We start from the raw sequence: 20094 nt of genomic DNA, 5'->3' as shown, positions 1-20094 counted from the left end.
TGGTTGTATTCTTTACTTTATTGATTTGTAAGAGTTTGTAAATATTCTAGATACAAGATTTTCTCTTACATTTTCTTCTAGAAGTTTTGTAGTCTTAGGTCTAACATTTAGGTGTATGGTTTATTTCAATGGGAGTTGAGGATCATGAGATATATAGATATAGGTATAGATATAGATACAGATATAGATATAGATATAGATATAGGTAGATAGAAAGATATAGATAGACATAGATATAGATATAGAAATATATAGACATAGATACAGATATAGATATAGATATACATATAGATATAGATGCACATATATCCAATTGTTCTAGCTCCATCTGGTGAAAATTCTATCCTTTCCAAATTGAACTACTTTGGCCCTTTGTCAAAAATCAATTGACCAAAAATTTGTGGGTTTATTTCTGGCATCTATTCTGTTTCACTGAACTGTCTTTTTCTAGTTTTTAAAAAATGGAATCTTAGACTGTTTGACACACATTCTTTTCTAATATAAACATTTAATGCTAAAATTCTTTCTAAATGCTGTTTGCTAGTCATTTTTAGTTTAATTCTGTTATAATCAGAGAACATACTTTGTGTAATTTTAGTCCCTTTAAATTTTTCATCCACTTGTTTATCAGTATTGATAGAAGAGCATTGCGAACTGCTACTGTGATACTGATTTTGTTTATTTCCCTTTTCAATTCTATTATTGTGAATTTGTTTGTTTTTCTTTTTCAGTCCTGCCAACTTTGTTTTATGTATTTTGAAGCTCTGTTAGTATGTGCATTAAGTTTAGGATTATTATGTCCTCTGGGTAAATTAGTGCCTTTAGTATTATGAAATATTTCTCTTTATTCCTGAAAATATTTTTTTGTTTTGAAATCTTTGTCTGATATTAAAATAACCACTCTAGCTTTTTGTAGATTAATGTTTTCATTGTATATCTTTAATAGTCAATTCTATTTTAAGGAACTAAATATGAGAAAAATATATTTTATATTTTCCCACATATTTATTATTTCTGGTATTATTCATTTCTTTGTGTAGTTCTTTTTTTAATGTTTATTTTATTTATTTTGAGAGAGAGAGAGAGAGAGAGAGAGAGAGAGAGCGCACAGGCAAGGGAGGGACAGAGAGGGAGAGAGAGAGAATCCCAAGCAGGCTCTGCACCATCAGCATAGAGCCTGATGTGAGGCTTGAACTCACAAACCATCAGATCATGAGCTGAGCCAAAATCAAGAGTTGGATGCTTAACTGATTGAGCCACCCAGGTGCTACACTCCTTAGTGTAGTTCTAAGTTATCATCTGGTATCATTTTCCTATGCCTAAAGAACTTCTTTAACATTGTTTGTAATTCAAGCCTCTGCCAGAAGCAGGAAAATAAATCAAATCCCTATTACTTTTTTGTGGTCAGAGGGAAAATCAGGGATTTCAGTCCTACTCTTCAGAGTCTTGCTCTGGCCCTTCTATGGTATACCCTTCACCATAGTGTGAAGGTTCACTCAGGCCAAGGGGATGTGCTCACTTGGAATCTATGTTCCACCTCTACCACCTCTACCTAGTCTGGATACTCAGGACCCAGGAGTTTTCTATTTAACTATCACAGGATGACTTCCCATCCAGACTTCTATTCCTGAATCATCCTTTTGATGGACACAGGGGTGAGTATTTGCTACGGTGATATGGACAAAGCTCAAATGTGCATGCTAGGGGACCCAGCTGTGTGCTCAAGCAGTTTCTTGTAGTATAGGATAGATCCAAGGGTGAGAAAAGAAAGAAGGTGGGGCACAGGCTCCAGCTCCTTTCCAAAGCACCGTATTCTAGCATGGAATTCTGAGTCCAAGAATTCTAAATTCAATTTAGCATTCCAGAATGTTATGATAATATATTTTTCAAGGTAGAAGGATGAAGTGTGTTTCATTTACCATTGTGTTGGCTTAATTCATAACTTTTAAGTATTAGACATGGAATGTGGGCCTTTGTTTGTATTCTTGTCCTAGGCCTGATGAATGTTAGGTGTGGGCTGGATTTTTCTCCTTACTACCCTGTAAATGAACGTGCTGCTTGTATTTTCCCTTTATCCTCTTCCTTTTTCACTCTATAGACTTGATGATAACCTCTATTCCCAAAATTTCCACTAACACAGTTGTAGGACAATACAGAAATGCATTAAGACTAGGTCCTACAGGCACCTGGGTGTCTCAGTTCGTTAAGCGTCCCACTTCAGCTCAGGTGATGATCTCACAGTTCATGAGTTTGAGCCCCACATCAGGCTCTGAGCTGACAGCGCAGAGCCTGCTTCAGATTCTCTATCTCCCTCTCTCTCTACACCTCTTCCACTCTCTCTCTTCCTCCCCACCCCTTGCACTTAAAAAAATAAATAAATAGACCTTAAAAAAAAAGACTAGGTCCTAGAGAATCAGTGCAAACAAATGGACAGACAAGGCTGAAAATAGCTCTTTAGGTCAGAGAGGAGAAGAGACAATATGCCATTAGTCAATAGTGTATTAAACTTACTAACTGAGAAGTTCATGAATAAATCAGAAAGGGCTGAATATTATAATGGATGATTCTGTGCTCTAGAACCAGGCTGCTTGAGTCAAATTCTGCTCCTGTCACTTATTAGCTGTGAGGCCTAATCCATTTGTGCCTCAGTTTCTTCATCTATGCAATGAGTATAATAATACAACCATCTGACAGGATTATTTTAAGAACCAGTGATTAAGTATAAAAGAATTGGAAGAATTCCTGGAAAAGAGTACATTCTCAATGCATTTCTTTTCTTTTTCTTTTCTTTTCTTTTCTTTTCTTTTCTTTTCTTTTCTTTTCTTTTCTTTTCCCTTTCCTTTCCTTTCCTTTCCTTTCCTTTCCTTTTCTTTTTCTTGTCTTTTCTTTTCTCTTTCTTTTTTTCTTCCTTTCTTTCTTTCTTCCTTTCTTTTTTTGGGAGAGAGAGAGCACATGTGAGCGAGTGGGGAAAGGGCAGAAGGAGAGAGAGCAACAGAATCTTAAGTAGGTTCTGTGCCACGCTCCATCTCATAACTGTAAGATCATGACCTGAGACGAAATCAAGAGTCAGATGCTTACCCTACTGAGCCACCCATGTGCCTCTATTCTCAATGCATTTAGCTAATATATTAATTAAATACATTTTCAGGGTTTGGGCTGAGTTTTCTGTATGTCTCTGCCATATATTTTAGAATTGGATAATCCTTGCTTGCCAATATTGAACTAATCTGTGGTTTTAGCTACATATGCTTCAAAGCTGGCTACATGCTCACCAATCCTGTTACCTCTTCCTGGGCACAGGGTAAGACGTTATTTTCCAGAATTCTTGGATGCTGTGTTGGGGCTACGTGACAGAGTTCTGGAAAAATAAATGTGTACAGAATTTATGTATATAATTTTTAGGCATGGTCATAAATCCTCTAGTTACATTACTCTTACCTCCCCAATCTACTGGCCAGATTATTCCAGGATTACCTTGAACTTGTAAAATGGCAAAGCCATGAGATAGAAGCACTTGATTACTAAATCAGTTTGCAGGATAACCACTCAAGAGAACCACCCAACCAAGAGTACTCACAGTGGACTTAAAAATATTTTTATTACATTAAGCCAGTAAGATTTTGGGGCATTTGCTATAGCAGTTAACCTATTCAAATACAAATGTTTATATGTTGAAGTGGTGTTCTTTCATAACAAAAATTTGAAATATATGTTATTGGCTTAGCAATTGGCCATGGTCAGTAAGGAAACTGAAATTGGCAGCTGGAAAAATGGTAATCTTATTATGCAGTGGTAAGACATTTTGTAAAACTTTTCCCTATGAATGCTTGGAAGGTAGAACATGTGCCTATTGGAATTGAACTCCAGGAGAAGGAATGAGAAACATAACTCTAGTGGTGTGGGGTTTTTATTGGCTGTGTTTGGCCAAGAAAAAGCTTGAAAAAGAAATGTCTAAGTTTGTAAGCATAAATGAAAGGGAATAGAGAGAGTCTGGAAATGCAGTTCTGCAAAGTTGAAAAGTCAGCTGTTTGTAGAATCTGAACTGTGGGAAATGGAATTTAAAAGAAAAAAACAAATTTTGAACACTTGCAGCTCAGTAAATATTTTCAGGTGAATCAAGTGATTCACAAAAAAGATCAGTTTAAGGATGGATATTCTCCATTCAAAAGTTACAGTCTCAAGATAGCCTATTAAATTGAGAGAGATCAGAATGGTGGCAAAAAGCAGAGAGATAAAATGTATTTGAGAATTATGTCTAGGGGAAATCTTTGAAGGTGGTTTCTGGCACATACAACTGCTGGGAAGCAAATTGATCAGAAGACTTCAAAAGCATCAGACTTCAAACAACCATTGGAGCTCCACATTTCCATAAACTTTAGGCTGACTTCCAGTGCTCCCAAATGGCATGCCCTCTCTCCCCCTTCACATGTGGCCGAAGAGAATAATGGACAAGGTGAAGCTCACAAAGGATGGGGCCAGAGCCACAGAGGATGGACAGGGAAGGGATATTCCACTTAGAAAACATGAGAAAAACCTTACCAAACATCTTTTCCTACCACCATTTCAGGTCCTTCACATTTTCTACCCAAAGGACTTGACTTCTAGGCTTTTCCATTTGTTCCTTTTGTAAATGGGGGTGTTTATTACTGTTACAGTGCCTCAGTTCCAGCATTGCATATTGGCTGTGTGTGTGTGTATGTGTGTGTGGTGGTGGTGGACAGAAAGCTTATCTTTTAATTCACAGGTTACCAGAGCATGGGGAGCCATAACTAGTCCTGCTGGAAGGACTGTGTATCGTCTGGAGATCCTGAACTCTAAACTAGACGTAATGATGGAGTGTGACTTTGGGTTGTTCCTATTAGCGAGGGGGTGAGTGTACTTTGCAGATAAAAGGAAGAGTATGATAAGAATTTAATGGCCAGAAGGAAGTCTATAGTAGAGACTGACTAAATGCTCAGCAGTCATATTTCCTTTTCTTGAGTACACAAGAAAAAATGTGTTTCTCCATTTCCCTTGAACTTAGTTTAAAATCACGTGACCAGTATTTGGGCAATGGTATGTTGTGGAAGTGATGCATGTTATTTCCAGGACTGGCCACAAAACTCTATGTGCAAACCTTTCTCTTTTCCCTTTATCTGTTGACTAAAGATGTTGAGGGTACCTTAAAGCCACAAGATGGAAGCAGCCTGGGTTTCTGAGATGCTGCTTGGAGAAAAGCTGCCCAGGAGAACCACCTGACCAGGAATGTCCACCTTGGAATTTATTTAAGCAAGAAAATACTTGATAACATTCAGTGACTTGGGGTATGTTTGTTCCAGTGGTTAGCATATCCTGAGCAATATACCACATCATATATTGTGGAGACAATTAATGGAAAGTATGATAGGGAATAATCACATAAAATGGCATCTTTGTTGTTAGAGTTGGAATGAAGGCAGTTTCTCATTCTGATCTCCAGAATAACCTTGAACCCTGAATATATAAAATATTGAGTCAGACGTTTAGAAGGAGGATAAATTTTCATGGTCTTCTAGGGTCTTATCTTAGTGGTGGATATTTGAAGGGTGGACGTGAAAAGAAATCAGTGAGTTTACCACTCCTCATTTTTGTTTATTTGAGAAAATAAATATTATCTAGAGGAAGAAGGGAAGAGCATGTTGCATGTGTCAGAATTGTTAGGTTCAAGGACATTCCATCTTTTCCCCAAAGTTCAAAAGAGTTATTTGTGTGTGGGCAAATCTAGAATTGAGAAAGCAGAGGCAACTGTTGAAGAGCCTCATGGGACAAGTATTTGTTGTAGTACATGTTCTAGAAGTAACTTTCTTTTCATTACTGTTCAGTATTGCCCAAGGGCCCAGATAATAGCTTGGGGAATTTGGAAACCATAGAAAATCTTTACATCATACATGTGATTGTTAACTATTTTAGGGCAAAACATGTCTTCAGCCATGAACAGGTATTGAAGATGACATTGAAGGAGGTATGCTTAAAGAATCAGTGCCTTGCGAATACACGAATCATGTAATCTGTTCTAAGAAATAAGATGAATTTTAGATGAGATTATTTTGGAAAGTCCCATAAAATAGAAAGCAAGAATTAATATCCCGTTGTCACCATTTTTATCTTGATTTTATTGTAATTAGACTTTTACTCCCACCTTTCCAATGACTCCCATAATGTCAGCAATGACTTCATGTTGTTGATCCAAAGGTTACTTTTCAGTCATCTGATTTGGTTTTTCAGTAGTATTTGACATACTATTTATTATCCTTTCCTTGGAATAGCTTCTCTATTTGGATTCCAGGACATCTCGCTCACCTGGGTTTTCTTATTCTCTCTTGTTTTAAGTTCTTATTTTCCTTTGCTGGTTTCTTCTCATCTCCCTGACACCTACATAAATGTTAGTATTCCCCAGACTTACTCTTTAGATCTTTTTTCTTTTCTATCAACACTCATACATTTGGTGACCTCACCTACTTTCTTGGTTTTAAATGCCATCCATATGCTCATGATTTCCAAATCTATATCTCCAGGCTGTAGTACCTCTTCTCTGAACTCCAGACTCATACTCCAAAATCCTTCTTGGATATCCACTCTTAATTTTTTTTAGCTACCATCTCAAAATTTACTCCTGATAGTCCCCTGCCAACCCTTCTTCTCATGTGCTCTTTCCAAACCCATAACCTGTAGCACAGTCCTTCTTGTAGCTCAGGCCAAATCGTTAATTCAACTCTCATACCTCATTTCATGTGAAAGAGCAAGTCCTTTCATGTGAAAGAGCAAGTTTTCACGCTACTTTTCACTATCTTGGATTTCTGCTTATGACGAACTACCTTATAGCCAAACAACCTTCTTCAGAGAACAACTAGAAAACCTGGATAAGGGGCACCTAGGTGGCTCAGTCGGTTAAGTGTCAGACTCTTGATTTTAGCTCAGGTCACGATCTCACGATTTGTGAGTTCAAGCCCCACATTGGGCTCTGAGCTGACAGCACAGAGCCTGCATGGGATTCTCTCTCTCCCCCTCTTTCTTCCCCTCCCCTGCTTGTGTTCTCTCCCTCTCAAATTAAATAAATAAACATAAAAAAAACCTGGATAAAGCAGAGCAGAAAATCAATTTGAAGGCACCGAAGAGCTATTAATAAATCAAGGACTTGAGTGGCTAATTTCTCAGAGAGAAGAGAATATACTGAGGCAAGTCCAAAATTTCGTGCCATTATTCCTCTTATTTGTTGATTCATAAACTGCATGGCAGAAAAAGCTATGAAGCTCAGGAAGTTGTACCCAAAGGCAAGGAAGTTGATTAGAACTTTCCTCAGTTTCATAGGGCAGAGAGACATACATATATTGGAGTTTCAATATAAGGATTTGATGGCTCAAGACCCCAGAGTGAAGAGAAACACAGAATAGTGAATCTGATATTCCATATTGCTTTTTCACACCAAAGTATTTGTCTTTTCATGAGAGGTCGAAGGCTGAGAGGCTATGAAGCCAAGCAGTTACTTTTTGCAGTCTCATAGTGCTAGGAAGACAATATATAGGGTTCTGAGCTCTTGTAAACATATTAAGCTTTTAGTCAAAGCTCCCAAATGGCTACATCTTAGGAGTAATAGAGAACCCAAATTAGGTAAGACTTTTCAACGTCTGAAATCCAGCTTTGAGTATGTTTAATTCCTGATCAGATCAAGATGGGCTGGTGCTACTCTAACTTTTTGCCCAAAGTGAACATAAATCCTCTTGGGAAGAAGATAACAGTTTTTTTAAGACATAATGCCCATTCAATAAAATGTGACCAATAATGTGCATTCAATAAAAAATTACTTAGGAAACCAAGATATGACTAAAATCAAAGCATACAATATGAACAGACTTATAATTATTAGAATTATCTGATATGGATGTTCATGAATATAGATGTCAAAGTGGAGAATTTCAGCAGATAACAGGAATTAATAAAAAATAAAATAAACTGATGTTACAAAATTGCAAAATACAATAATAGAAGCCAAGGACTTAATAGACGAGTTTAATATCAGATTAGAGAGGGCTGAAGAGTGAGTTAATTAACTGGAAGAAAGGTCAGAAGGAAAGTATCCAGACTAAAACATAGAGAAAAAACCATGAAAATTACAAAAAGTGCATAAGTAATATGTGGGACAGTAAAACAGTCTGACACAAGTATAACTGGAGTCACGTGCAGGAGGAGAAAAAGAAAGGGATAAAAAGAAGCAATACTTGAAAAGATAATGGCTGAGAATTCCCAAAACTGATGCAAAAAGTCAAGCCATAGATTCAAGAAGTACTTTGAACCACCATATGATAAATACCAAGAAAACCACACAGAGACGCATCACAATAAGGCTGCTGAAATAATCACAAAGAGAAAGCCTTAAAAGTAGCTACCAAAAGAAATGACGCTTTAAAAGAATCAATAGTCTGTCAGCTGATGTCTTAAAAGAAATGATACACCTGAGATTTAAAAAAAAGGAATTCTATCTCTAAAATGCTGAAAGAAAATTACAGTATATCACACAACAAGCACCCAAGCAAAGATAATCTGTTCTCTGTGTCCTAAAGACAAGCAGTGTGGAGATACTGTGATAGGAGATTTTGGTCGACATCAGACATATTCTGCCTGCCTGCTAGATAACATCAGAGAGAATTGCAGCCTCTTTATAAAGCATGAACTAATTACAAGCAGAGCCAGTTATTGAACTTTTGTCTCATCTCAATCTACCCCCCTCCACCTTCAGGAAGTGATTACAAAGGCTTCTTTACCAAAGGGCTTGGTAGGAGGGAAATGAATGAGGTGGAACTTTCTCAGCCAAATGGTGATGGGAAAGTGAATAAGGCAGGTGAGGGGAACCTAGGAGTTGTAAGCCTAACCAGTAGCTAGCCGTTGGAATCCAACAATCCTGGAACTTGAGCCCTAAATCAGTGGATCTAGAATGATCACTTAAGCTAATTCCTCTGATGAAGGTTGGAGGTGCCATAGAGTTAGAGAGGAGCCAGATCTGACTGAATTATGACACATCTGGACAATGAGTAATGATTTTACCCAGCTGTTTGGGAGTGCCAGCTGGCACTGAGCAGAGTGTGGCAACCTAGGAAGGGTTGTGAAGAACAGATGGGATGTTTGGGAAGAAATCACTTTACTTGAATGTACTGAGCTTGACTTCTTACTGTATTCTGTTTATTGCTAGGATGGAATTTTTTTCTTTTTTTACTAGAGTAAGGACTCATTAGGGTGCATTTCTGGGGGAGGGGGCAAAGGGGACTATGCAATTGTGTGCTGAAATCCATTTCTACTGACTGATGAGAACCAATTGTGCACATCCCTTCCCAATCTCATATTCAGTGATGTGTTTGCTAGCTTGAAAACTTCCATGGTAGGGGTATTCACAACATGAAAAATTGACAAATGCTACAAATTAGGGCTTCCCCACCCCCCCACCCTTGAAAGCCAGTTGATACATTTGCCAGGACACCATTGGAGCCATGCCATATGGCAAGATTTCATAGCATGAATTATTGGGACAATCTGAACAGATGATGACATTACATCTTTTAAAAACTGATCTCTCCCATTGTATAACTTAAGCTCAGATTTTTCTCTTAAGATCCAGTTCCATTTATCTCATACCTTATGGACCTTACCCCCAGCTTTACAACAAGCACTTCAAATTTAACTTGTCTAAAATTATTATCTTTTCTTCCAAACCAGTTTTTCTTCTGGCATTCTTTACTCTATTTCTTGACAACAACTTAATCCAGGGACCCAAATTGGAAACTTAGATGCCTCTCTCATTACTGTTCTCGAAAGATCACTGGGTTTTGACAAGTCAACCTAATCAGCATATGATATATTTGTTTACTCATTTCCTCTATTAATCCTGTAGTCTTGGATCAGACCCTCATACTCTTTTGCCTTACTCAGTGTCCTCAAACACATAATCAGTAGAATCACATCAGTACTAACTACAATACAGATTTCCTGACCTCTTTTCTAGAGATTTAGGTTTGGTTATGAGAAGAGGACTGGAATCTGTATTTTTACCAGGGATCCAGAATTCAGATGATTAATGCTTTTTTTTTTTTTTAATTTACATCCAAGTTAGTTAGCATATAGTACAATAATTATTTCAGGAGTATATTCTAGTGATTCATCTCCTGTGTATAACACCCAGTGCTCATCCCAACAAATATCTTCCTTATTGCCCTTTACCCATTTAGCCCATCCCCCCCTCCCACAGCCCCTCCAGCAACCCTCAGTTTGGTCTCCATATTTAAGAGTCTCTCTTATGTTTTGTCCCCCTCCCTGTTTTTATATTATTTTTGCTTCCCTTCTCTTGTGTTCATCTGTTCTGTGTCTTAAAGTCCTCATATGAGTGAAGTCATATGATATTTGTCTTTCTCTGACTAATTTCGCTTAGCATAATACCCTCTAGTTCCATCCACGTAGAGGCAAATGGCAAGATTTCATTCTTTTTGATTCCTGAGTAATACTCCATTGCATATATATACCACATCTTCTTTATCCATTCATCCATCGATGGACATTTGGGCTCTTTCCATACTTTGGCTATTGTTGATAGTGCTGCTATAAACATTGGGGTACATGTGCCCCTTTGAAACAGCATACCTGTATCCCTTGGATAAATACCAATAGTGCAGTTGCTGGGTCATAGGGTAATTCTATTTTTAATTTTTTGAGGAACCTCCATGCTGTTTTCCAGAGTGGCTGCACCAGTTTGCATTCCCAACAGCAGTGCAAAAGAGATCCTCTTTCTCTGCATCCTCGCCAACATCTGTTGTTGCCTGAGTTGTTAATATCAACCATTCTGATAGGTGTAAGGTGGTATCTCATTGTGGTTTTAATTTGTATTTCTCTGATGATGAGTGATGTTGAGCATTTTTTTTTCATGTGTCTGTTAGCCCAGATGACTCTAATTCTTAACCAAGTTTGGAAAATACTTGGGTATAGAATAAAAATTAACATTTCTCATCTTGGAATACAACCCCAACCATAATCTGCCTGGTGCCTGTTTCTCTACCTTTATCTCTCACCACTTTCCAACACATCTTTTACCATATATATGGTATATGCATATACCATATATATATTATATTTAAAATTTATATATATAAATATATATTTAAAAATTATATATATGTTAAAATTTTTTTTTAATTTAATGTTTATGTATTTTGAGAGAGAGACAGAGCATGAGCAGGACAGGGGCAGAGAGAGAGAGGGAGACACAGAATCTGAAGCTGCCTCCAGGCTCAGAGCTGTCAGCACAGAGCTTGACACGGGGCTCAAACGCAGGAGCCATGAGATCATGATCTGAGCCAAAGTCAGATGCTCAACCGACTGAGCCACGCAGGTGCCCCACGGGGACTTATTTTTTCACTGAATATTTATTGTGCTGCAAGTATGTATCAGGCTCTGCCCTGGGTGCCAGGAATTACAGTGGTGAAAACAAACAAGTTGTTTGTTCTCACAGAGTTTTATATATAAATATGCCATAGTTCAGTGTTTTGGGTCACCAAGCATATCATTCCTAGGCATGCATTTATACTTTTGTTCCTTATGTTGCCTTGGTCTGGGTGTCTTTTCTTTCACCTGCCCTCTCTGATTATCTTTTTGTTCCTAGTTCTTTCCTCTATTATACAACGTTGATTTCCTTGTCTATCCCTCCTGCTAAACTGCTGGCTCCTTACAGTCAGAGTTTTTCAAACTCTAGAGTCTAGACCAATAATTGGTATAAAATAGTTCCCAAACATTTACTGGATGAATATTACTCAACTAGTAAGTAGCACAGTGGAGATTTGAATTTAGTTATATCTGACGCCAAAGCCATGTCCTTTTAACTATATTATAGTCTGTCAATAAAGTATAGTTCACCTCATCAGAGGAGCCATTCTTTAATCATGCAAGGAGAATCAAATGATGCTTGAAGATAAAACTACCACCTGTCCAAAGGGAGATGTGCCAAATAACCACTTTAGTTGATCAATATCCAGTTCAGATTGGAAAATTCACGCCAAAGAGTATTCTCTGAGATTTATTAAACTAACAAAAGAAGAAGACAAATATCTCCCCTTGTCTTGGCTTAATACAGGTAAAACTTTACCATGCATATACATTGACCCTTGCTAGGGAAGGTGACAGGCTAAGACCAGGTGATGGTATTTCCTAATAGCAATCTAACTAATTAGTCTTAAACGCACTTTAAGTATAGGTCAAGCACAGTACTTGGCAAACAAAATTCCTCAGAAACATTTTCAGAAATTTTGGATTATGAGAGGAGGCTGATATAATTTGGCAGAAAATGAACATAACTCTCAATCAATTTAAGCATCCACTTTATTGAGGAAATTAATGCAACTCATATGATTTTTATCCTTTAGCATAAAGAATTGGGGCAGCAAAAGATAATGGATAAAATTTAGAGTGTCTGTTCTGTCATCTGATTTGGGAAATGTGTGCTGACTCTGCTAGTTCTATTAAAGATGCTGTCCATAAAATACACTTGGACTGGTTTGGCACAAGTTATTTTAGAGCTGTGAGAAGGACCATTACTAATAAAACTTCTCTTCCCCTTATAATTAATTCATGGCATTGCCACCAGAGTGTTCTTCCTATATCATAAATTTCATTGTGTCACCCCCGTGCTGAAAAGCTTTTGATGACTCCACATTTCCTGTAAAAAAATGTGAAAATTCCTTCACTTAACATGTAAGATTTCTACCACCTAATCACCACCTATCTTCTAATTCACAATTCATTTTACTCTTCTCTCAATTCCATAGTACCTTGATCAAGCATTATGTTGTATGAATCTATGAATAACTCTTTGGCCACCATTCATTTATTTGTTTTGCCAACAAATATTGTTGAGGGCCTATCCTGTGTTATGCTCTGTCATCGAGAAAGGATACAGAAGAGCAAAGGAGACATTTTCTTTTTTCATGAGATTTATGTTGAGAGAGACAGACAAGAAACAAACAGCTAACAAAATAATATCAAACAGTGGTAATTACTGTGGAGAAAAGAAAAGATTAACATGACAGAGAGTGAGTTGAGAGGTAGGAGTGAGCAACGTCAGACATGGGACAATTCTGTAACGTGGAGACTTCTTATAGAGTGACAAGAAAAAGACAAACAGTTCAATAGAAAAATGCAGAGAAGATTAGAATTAAAAAAAAAAATCACAAGAAAACAAAAGCCCAGTGGTCAACAAACATAATGAAAAGATGCTCAAATTCATGTTCAGTAAAAGAAATTCAAATGAAAATAAAGATGAAATATGACTTTATATCTATTGGATTGGCAACATAAAACCCACTGCTGGTAGGGATGTGGGGGAAAGTGTTCTCTTATACACTGTGTGTGGGACTTTCGAGCTTCACTATCTTTCTTTTTTTTTTAATTTTTTTTAATGTTTTTATTTATTTTTGAGACAGAGAGAGACAGAGCATGAACGGGGGAGGGTCAGAGACAGGGAGACACAGACTCGAAGCAGGCTCCAGGCTCCGAGCTGTCAGCACAGAGCCCAGCACAGAGCCCGACATGGGGCTCGAACTCACGGACTGCAAGATCATGACCTGAGCTGAAGTCGGACGCTCAACCGACTGAGCCACCCAGGCGCCCCTTCACTATCTTTCTAAAAGGCAACAGAGCAACATCTATTAAAACCTAAAATGCACTTCCCCTTTAACTCAGAAATTCCACTCCTGAGAATCTACCTCAAAGAAAAAAAAAATTGCCCATTTGTAAGGTCGTGTGCTGGGGGATGTTTATTGTACCATTGTTTGCACTGGCCAAGGGAACTTTGGTCAAATGGCCAAAGAGAAAGCTTACCAATATGGAAGTGGCTGATTAAAATGCAGTATATCCGTATCGTGGAACATTATGCAACCAGTAAAAGGAGTGAGGTGCAACCTTCCCAGATGATTAGAAGGAATTTCCAAATTTTGACATCCTTCATGAAGGGTTTTATACTTTTATTAATTCATCAATTAAGAAAATATATGATGACTGGGGTGCCTTAGTGGCTCAGTTGGTTGAGCGTCCAACTTTGGCTCAAGTCATGATCTTGTGGTTCGTGAGTTTGAGCCCCACGTTGGGCTCTGTGCTGACAGATTGGGGCCTGGATCCTGCTTCGGATTCTGTGTCTCCCTCTCTGCTCCTCCCTCACTTGCACTCTGTCCCTCTCTCTCAAAAAAATAAATAAACATTAAAAAAAAGAGAAAAAAATATATGATGACCAAAGACATTTTGGATTCCATTGGGTTTTAAACAAATTCACATTTTGTCCATCTCAATGTTATCTATCTATATATATTTGAAATACGGTAGCACATATGTTTTTGAGACATACTATTTATTCACTCTACATTCAAGGCTTAGTGTAGACACAGATTTATTGAAAATTGACTTTTGTGGCCCCCAAAGAGTCAATGGTCCTCATGTTTGGAATGAATGAGCTTGGCCATAGAAAGAATACATCTCCTTATACAGAGCTGAGTGGCAGTAAATATCTTAACTCTCCACAAGTGTTTGCATTTTAAGACATGACACTTACTCATCTGATTATGTCTTTGGTGTTTTTTGGGGCCTATCCAGTGCTATGGGTAGTGTAAGAGGAGAGAGAAAGAAGCTTCTCCATGGTATTGTCAATCACAATACATGTCAAAGTCTGTCCCTGGCTTCCAGAGTGCAAAATTATACCAGTGCTATTTATTGGTTCTACTTCTCAAGCTACATGTAAAACCAAATTCAGGAAGCCCTATATGTTGTTTTATAATAAAGTATTAAAACATAAAAGGAAAATGGAGAAAAATGTAACAATACCAATACTAAAGTTTTATCCTATCAGACTTTTTTCTTCTTAGCTATTTTTTATTATTGTATAAAAATAGATTCATCCTTTTATATTAGTAGACAAAACACATATGGGCCACGTTTGAAAGGTAGCCTTATAGAAAGATATTCACTTGCAAACAAGCTTCAGGTACCAGGTCTGTCATAATTTTTGTAAATTCCAGACCATTTGTTTCCGGACAATTTTAGTGGACATATAAAATTTTATAGATGGTAATATGTTAGCGATAGATGTTTTTAAAAACATATACTGACAAGGGGAAGATTTATTGTGTCAAATATATTATAACTTCCTTTTTATTCCTACCTCGTTACAGTTTCCTCTTAGAAACGTCCCATTAGTGCCTAGGATAAAAACAGATGACTGGGTGATGGTTACACAACAATGTTAATGCATTTAATGCCACTAAATTGTATACTCAAAAATGGTTGAACTGGTAAATGATGTATATTTCACCACAATTTTTAAAAACTGGATTACTGTGTGTGAAAGTAGTAGATTCCCAAACATAAGAAGTAATAGATTGTATACCAACAATACACCATATACCAACCCAAAATTGCACAGAGTTTCAGAGGAACCCTCCTCTAAAATCTCAGTCTTCTACCTCAGCCAGAGGCATGCAGTAATTCTCGGACCCAGAGTAACTAAAAAAAAAAAAAAAAAAAAGCCCAAATGCTTAATGTTGTGTGGTTGGACTTAGACAAGTGGTAGCTGCTAAGAGCTGGTTGGAGAGAAGGAGAAGGAAGGGAATGTTGATACTCTTCATTTCTTTCCCTTCATGACCTACCAGGCTTTTTAAGACACAAAGTAGTACAGAAACTGTGGAGGTTCCCTTCATATCCCTTCCTATTTCAATTGTTTAGACGGCATTCTAATAAATTCTAGGAATAGTTTATCTTCCCTTAGTGTGGAGGATCCCTCACCCTTCCTCACAGGGATCAGAAGAGCAAAGCCATCATTCTTCAAAGCAAGGGTGGATCTTTATGCTGCGTTTTCTTTGTCCCTCTTACAGAGAAGAAAGTAAGCTCCCTTGTTCAAATCAAAGGACAGTGGTATGCCTCTTCTCCACTCACTTTGTAGTGTAGCACAAAGCAAATACCTTCTGTGGCGTGTAGATCCTGCAAGGCTTCCATTAGCATTACACCTGTGGGTCTTTCTGTTTTTATGCTCTTGGTAAATAAGGGAAAGAATAAATCAAATATCGTGTTCAACACAGGTCTACATTACATCATCACAGACAGCTGAAATGCTGAATGCTTATTTAGTCCGCTGGTTAGTAAATTATTACACTGGCTTTCAAAAACATTTTGACGTGGAAAATTTCAAATGTCTAAAAATATGAGCAATAGTATAATAAACACTCTTGTATAAGCATCCAGCTTCCACAATGATCAGATCATGGCCATTTTTTCTCTAACCCTACCATTTCCACCCTATTGCCGTATAATTAGGAAGCAAATAGCAAACATTGTGTAATTATACCCATCAATATATCAGTAGAAATCTTTAAAGGATAAGGCTGCTTTTAAAAATAGAATCACAAGAAAAATGATCACCCTTCAGATATTAATATTTTCTTAATGTTACCAAATATCAAGCAGTGTTCAAATTTTTCTAATTGTCTCACTTTTTTTTTTACAGTCTGTTTGCTTGAATCAGGCTGTAAATAAAGTCTTGCAATTGTTTGACTTTATCTTGCAATCGTATCTTGCAATCGTTTGACATACTTCTTCAAATCTCTTTCACTCTGTAGGTTCATCTCAATCTGTCTGTTTTTATCCTTGCTTTTTGTTATCCTTGTTGAAAAAACCAGGTCTTTTGTCCTGTGAATCCCACACTGGTTTTGTTGATTGCATCTCAGTAAGTTCCTGTAACATGTCTTCAGTTCCCTGTATTTCTTGTAATTTGGAAGTTAGATGTAGAGGCTTGATTTGATTCAGGTTCAATTCATTGTTTTGTTTCTGGACCAGATTTGACTGATTTTAAAAGTGGAATTGATGAAATCAGTGCATGCATATGTGAGGAGTGTTGGGGAGAGAGGGAAAAGGGAATTTAATGAAAAAACAACCATTTTCTTCAAAATTATAGTCTTGGAATTCGGTCCTATATAGTGTCTTTTAAACTGATCAGATATTTTTATATTTAGGACATGAACAGTGAGACATAATCAAGGACACAGTTACCTCTGTGACCGATGTGAGACGTGTGATCTTCAGCCAATCACAGTCTCTTGTCTTTAAAATCAAGTTGACAATGACCATTGATAGCACTATTTGAGTGCTCATATGGAAAACAATCATGAATATGGAACAAGAATATAAATCTAAATGTCATAGTGCCATGATGGTGTATCTAATGCAGAGATAAATCTTGGATGGTCTTTTTCATCTGAGATAGGATATTGGAATGAGACAGCAGTGACATAAAATCAGATACAAAAGGGAATGGAAAACAAATACATACATGCTGTGTTTAACAATGGAGATTTCAAGTCCCAGTTCTTCAACAGCTGAATCCCTTTGACTTAGTTTGGGACTACAAAATGATGAGGGAAGATTTTTTGGAGGAGAAGGTCTCTCTAAAGAAAATTAAGGCTATACAGCATGTCTCTCAACTGGTGAAGGAGACTTGCAGGCAGCCACCCATGGACCTTACGTGTGACACCCCACTTCACTCCCCAGATGGCTGAGAGGAAGAGTGGAGTAGGTCTGACCTCTAACTTGGGAAACACCGAGGCCAAGAGACAAGCGCAGACTTCCTTGGTGGTAGAACTGGGAGAAAGTTGTTATGTTGGGAAGGAACTACCTGCTTCCCAGAACTTGTCCAGATACCTAGAGTGACAGAAAGTCCCTGCACCAGGAAGTTGGAAGTGAAGGTAGAATTCTCAGGTCCAGCAGAAAACATTTCAAGTCAAACTCTGGAATTAAAGATGGATTTACACGGGTCAAGAAAGGAACAGAGAGATTACCAGAAAAGCAGACTTTTGTGGAACTCAAGAAAGAGTTTACAAGAGAAGTAATTTGCTTTAGGCACTGCCATGCCCAGAGGGTACACCTGAAATCAGCTGAAGAGCAGTGTGACGGGGTTACTGTCTCTGAAGTTAAAAATATTAAATTAAAGGAACTATGTCTTTGATACTCTCTTCATAGCACCCCTGTTATCATCCTCTACATTTTTGATGCATTACAGCTTCTATGTATTCTCTCTATCTTTTTCTCTCTCCCTCTCTCACATTCATTTCTTATAATTATCCTGGCCAACAGTCTGGGAAGAGTAGACATTGTTTTCTCCACTTTATAAATGAGAAAAATGAGATTCAGTGGATTAATTGCTACCCAAGGTTTTATGTCTTCGATGTGATAAAGTTGGAAAAAGAATACATGTCTTTTCACTTCTAATCTGATATTCCTTCCATATTTCACGAGGCTTGATTATTTAATTACAAAATCTTCATTTAGTGTCCTGATCTCTTGAGCACTCTTTCACTTACACTGAAGAAATATTAGAACTTTCAAAATCTGATTCAGACTGTGGCTCAGGGATTGCTGCCAAATTTTTGCAAAGTACTTTTCAATAATTCATAATTCCTTAAACATGGAAACCCACTGCCTAAATATAGCATGAGAGAATGTGCTCCGGTGCTTAGTTAAGCCAAAAGTTGCATATTTAAATACAGTAAATTTCTCCTTCTCCTCATATAAACACATCCAGTGTCACCCATTTGTTTGTGCAGAATGCTTTAAAATAACCCTTATTGAAATATGCAGGTACTTGATATGCCATTTTGTGGGCTTGACATATTTGTGCTGCTTTAGAGTTTTGCAACGTCAGCCTGCAGAGCTTTCTTTTTCTTTAGTCTGACAAGACTGTACTGAGTGCCCTATTGTCAGAACCTCTGCCCAAGATCCTAGAGGGAAAAGGAGAAAGTTAATGGTGGGCTCCAAGGAAAGACCAGTGGAAAAGGGACCATGCTACTGGAAGAACAGCTTTTCCCAGCCTGCAAAGGACTTGAATTCTCCAGGTGTGCTTCACGTCTGCAGAGGGGATGTAATGCTCCTGGCCAACTTGGGCTCTGAGAACCTCTGGGTGGTTGAGGACAGGATTTCAGATAGAGGCCATCAAACTGTTAATAGAATTGGTCTCTTTAATGTCAAGGAAGGCCTATCCTGGGAAGCTGTCTTTAGAGGAAGACCAGAGCCTTTTCATTATTTCAAGTTTCTGATCAAGCAAAAGCTCACAATCTGTAACCAGAATTGGCCTTCTGTCCTGGCTTAGAGTTTCGGTAGCTGGATTCCTCTCTGATAACCAAGCCCTAAACTTCTGATCTCTGTCCCTCTCTCTGTTAATGATAAATCTCAATACTGCTTTTTCTGCCAGTGACTGGCCATATTTCTACCTGCCAGAAGTATTCATTCTTGCCATATCCAAATCTCTCCCTCAGGTTCTGTTTCATTCTCAGGACTCAGTTGAAGGGGTACTTCTGCAGGGCAAATTTTCTTGACCACTCCCTCTAGGCTAGTTGCCCCTCCTATGATTTCACAGACACCTGTGTGGGTTTTTTTGCTTTTATCTCACTTATCACAGTTTGCATTTATTCATTTGGTTTTCTGTTTACTTTATTCCGGTCTCACTCCCCCCACCCTCACACCCCCACATTCAGATGTAAATGCCACTGAAGTAGGGATCAGGCCTATTGTATCCACTGATGTATCCCTGTTAGTTAATACAATGCCTGGGCCATGGTAGATTCTCAGTACATATTTGGTGAATGTATTGTTGAATGAATTAATTCTTGAATTGTGTCCCACCTAAGTTGAGTCTGTTTGTCAACCTTCCATTGAATCCCACTCAACAAAGCTTAAGACAAATGTAGTAACTATTTGTCTGAATTTATGCATGCTGGATGTAAGGACATGGCTCATGGTGAATTCTCAACAGATGTTGAGGGAATTAATGAGTAGATTGAACTTAGCTGATTGAAATAGCAGAGTTTTAGTCTACACACACAAGCTCTTTTATTAATGCTGTTGAATTTAACAACAGTAACCAAGTAAGCAGGTCATTCTTTTTATGAACACACATTAGTTTTATTTGACAGAAAACCAATACAACTTGAAAATGGCTGAGGCAGCCTTGGGAAGCATTTGAACCTGGAATAATTTCCTGTTCACTCTCATTTATACCATGTAGCCACCTTCTTT

At 37.7% G+C, this 20094-nt stretch overlaps 1 long non-coding RNA gene across 1 annotated transcript in view; it reads left to right on the top strand.

Annotated features, from left to right (window-relative positions):
• LOC122471932 overlaps positions 1 to 20094 on the top strand; it is a 182407-nt gene that overhangs the window by 25519 nt on the left and 136794 nt on the right. The gene's annotated exons all lie outside the window — the stretch shown is intronic.

Source organism: Prionailurus bengalensis, chromosome B1 (genome assembly GCF_016509475.1).
Source record: "Prionailurus bengalensis isolate Pbe53 chromosome B1, Fcat_Pben_1.1_paternal_pri, whole genome shotgun sequence".
Classification (NCBI taxonomy): Eukaryota; Metazoa; Chordata; class Mammalia; order Carnivora; family Felidae; genus Prionailurus; species Prionailurus bengalensis.
Note: the sequence above shows the minus strand (reverse complement) of the source record. Positions and strands in the feature narration are given on the sequence as shown.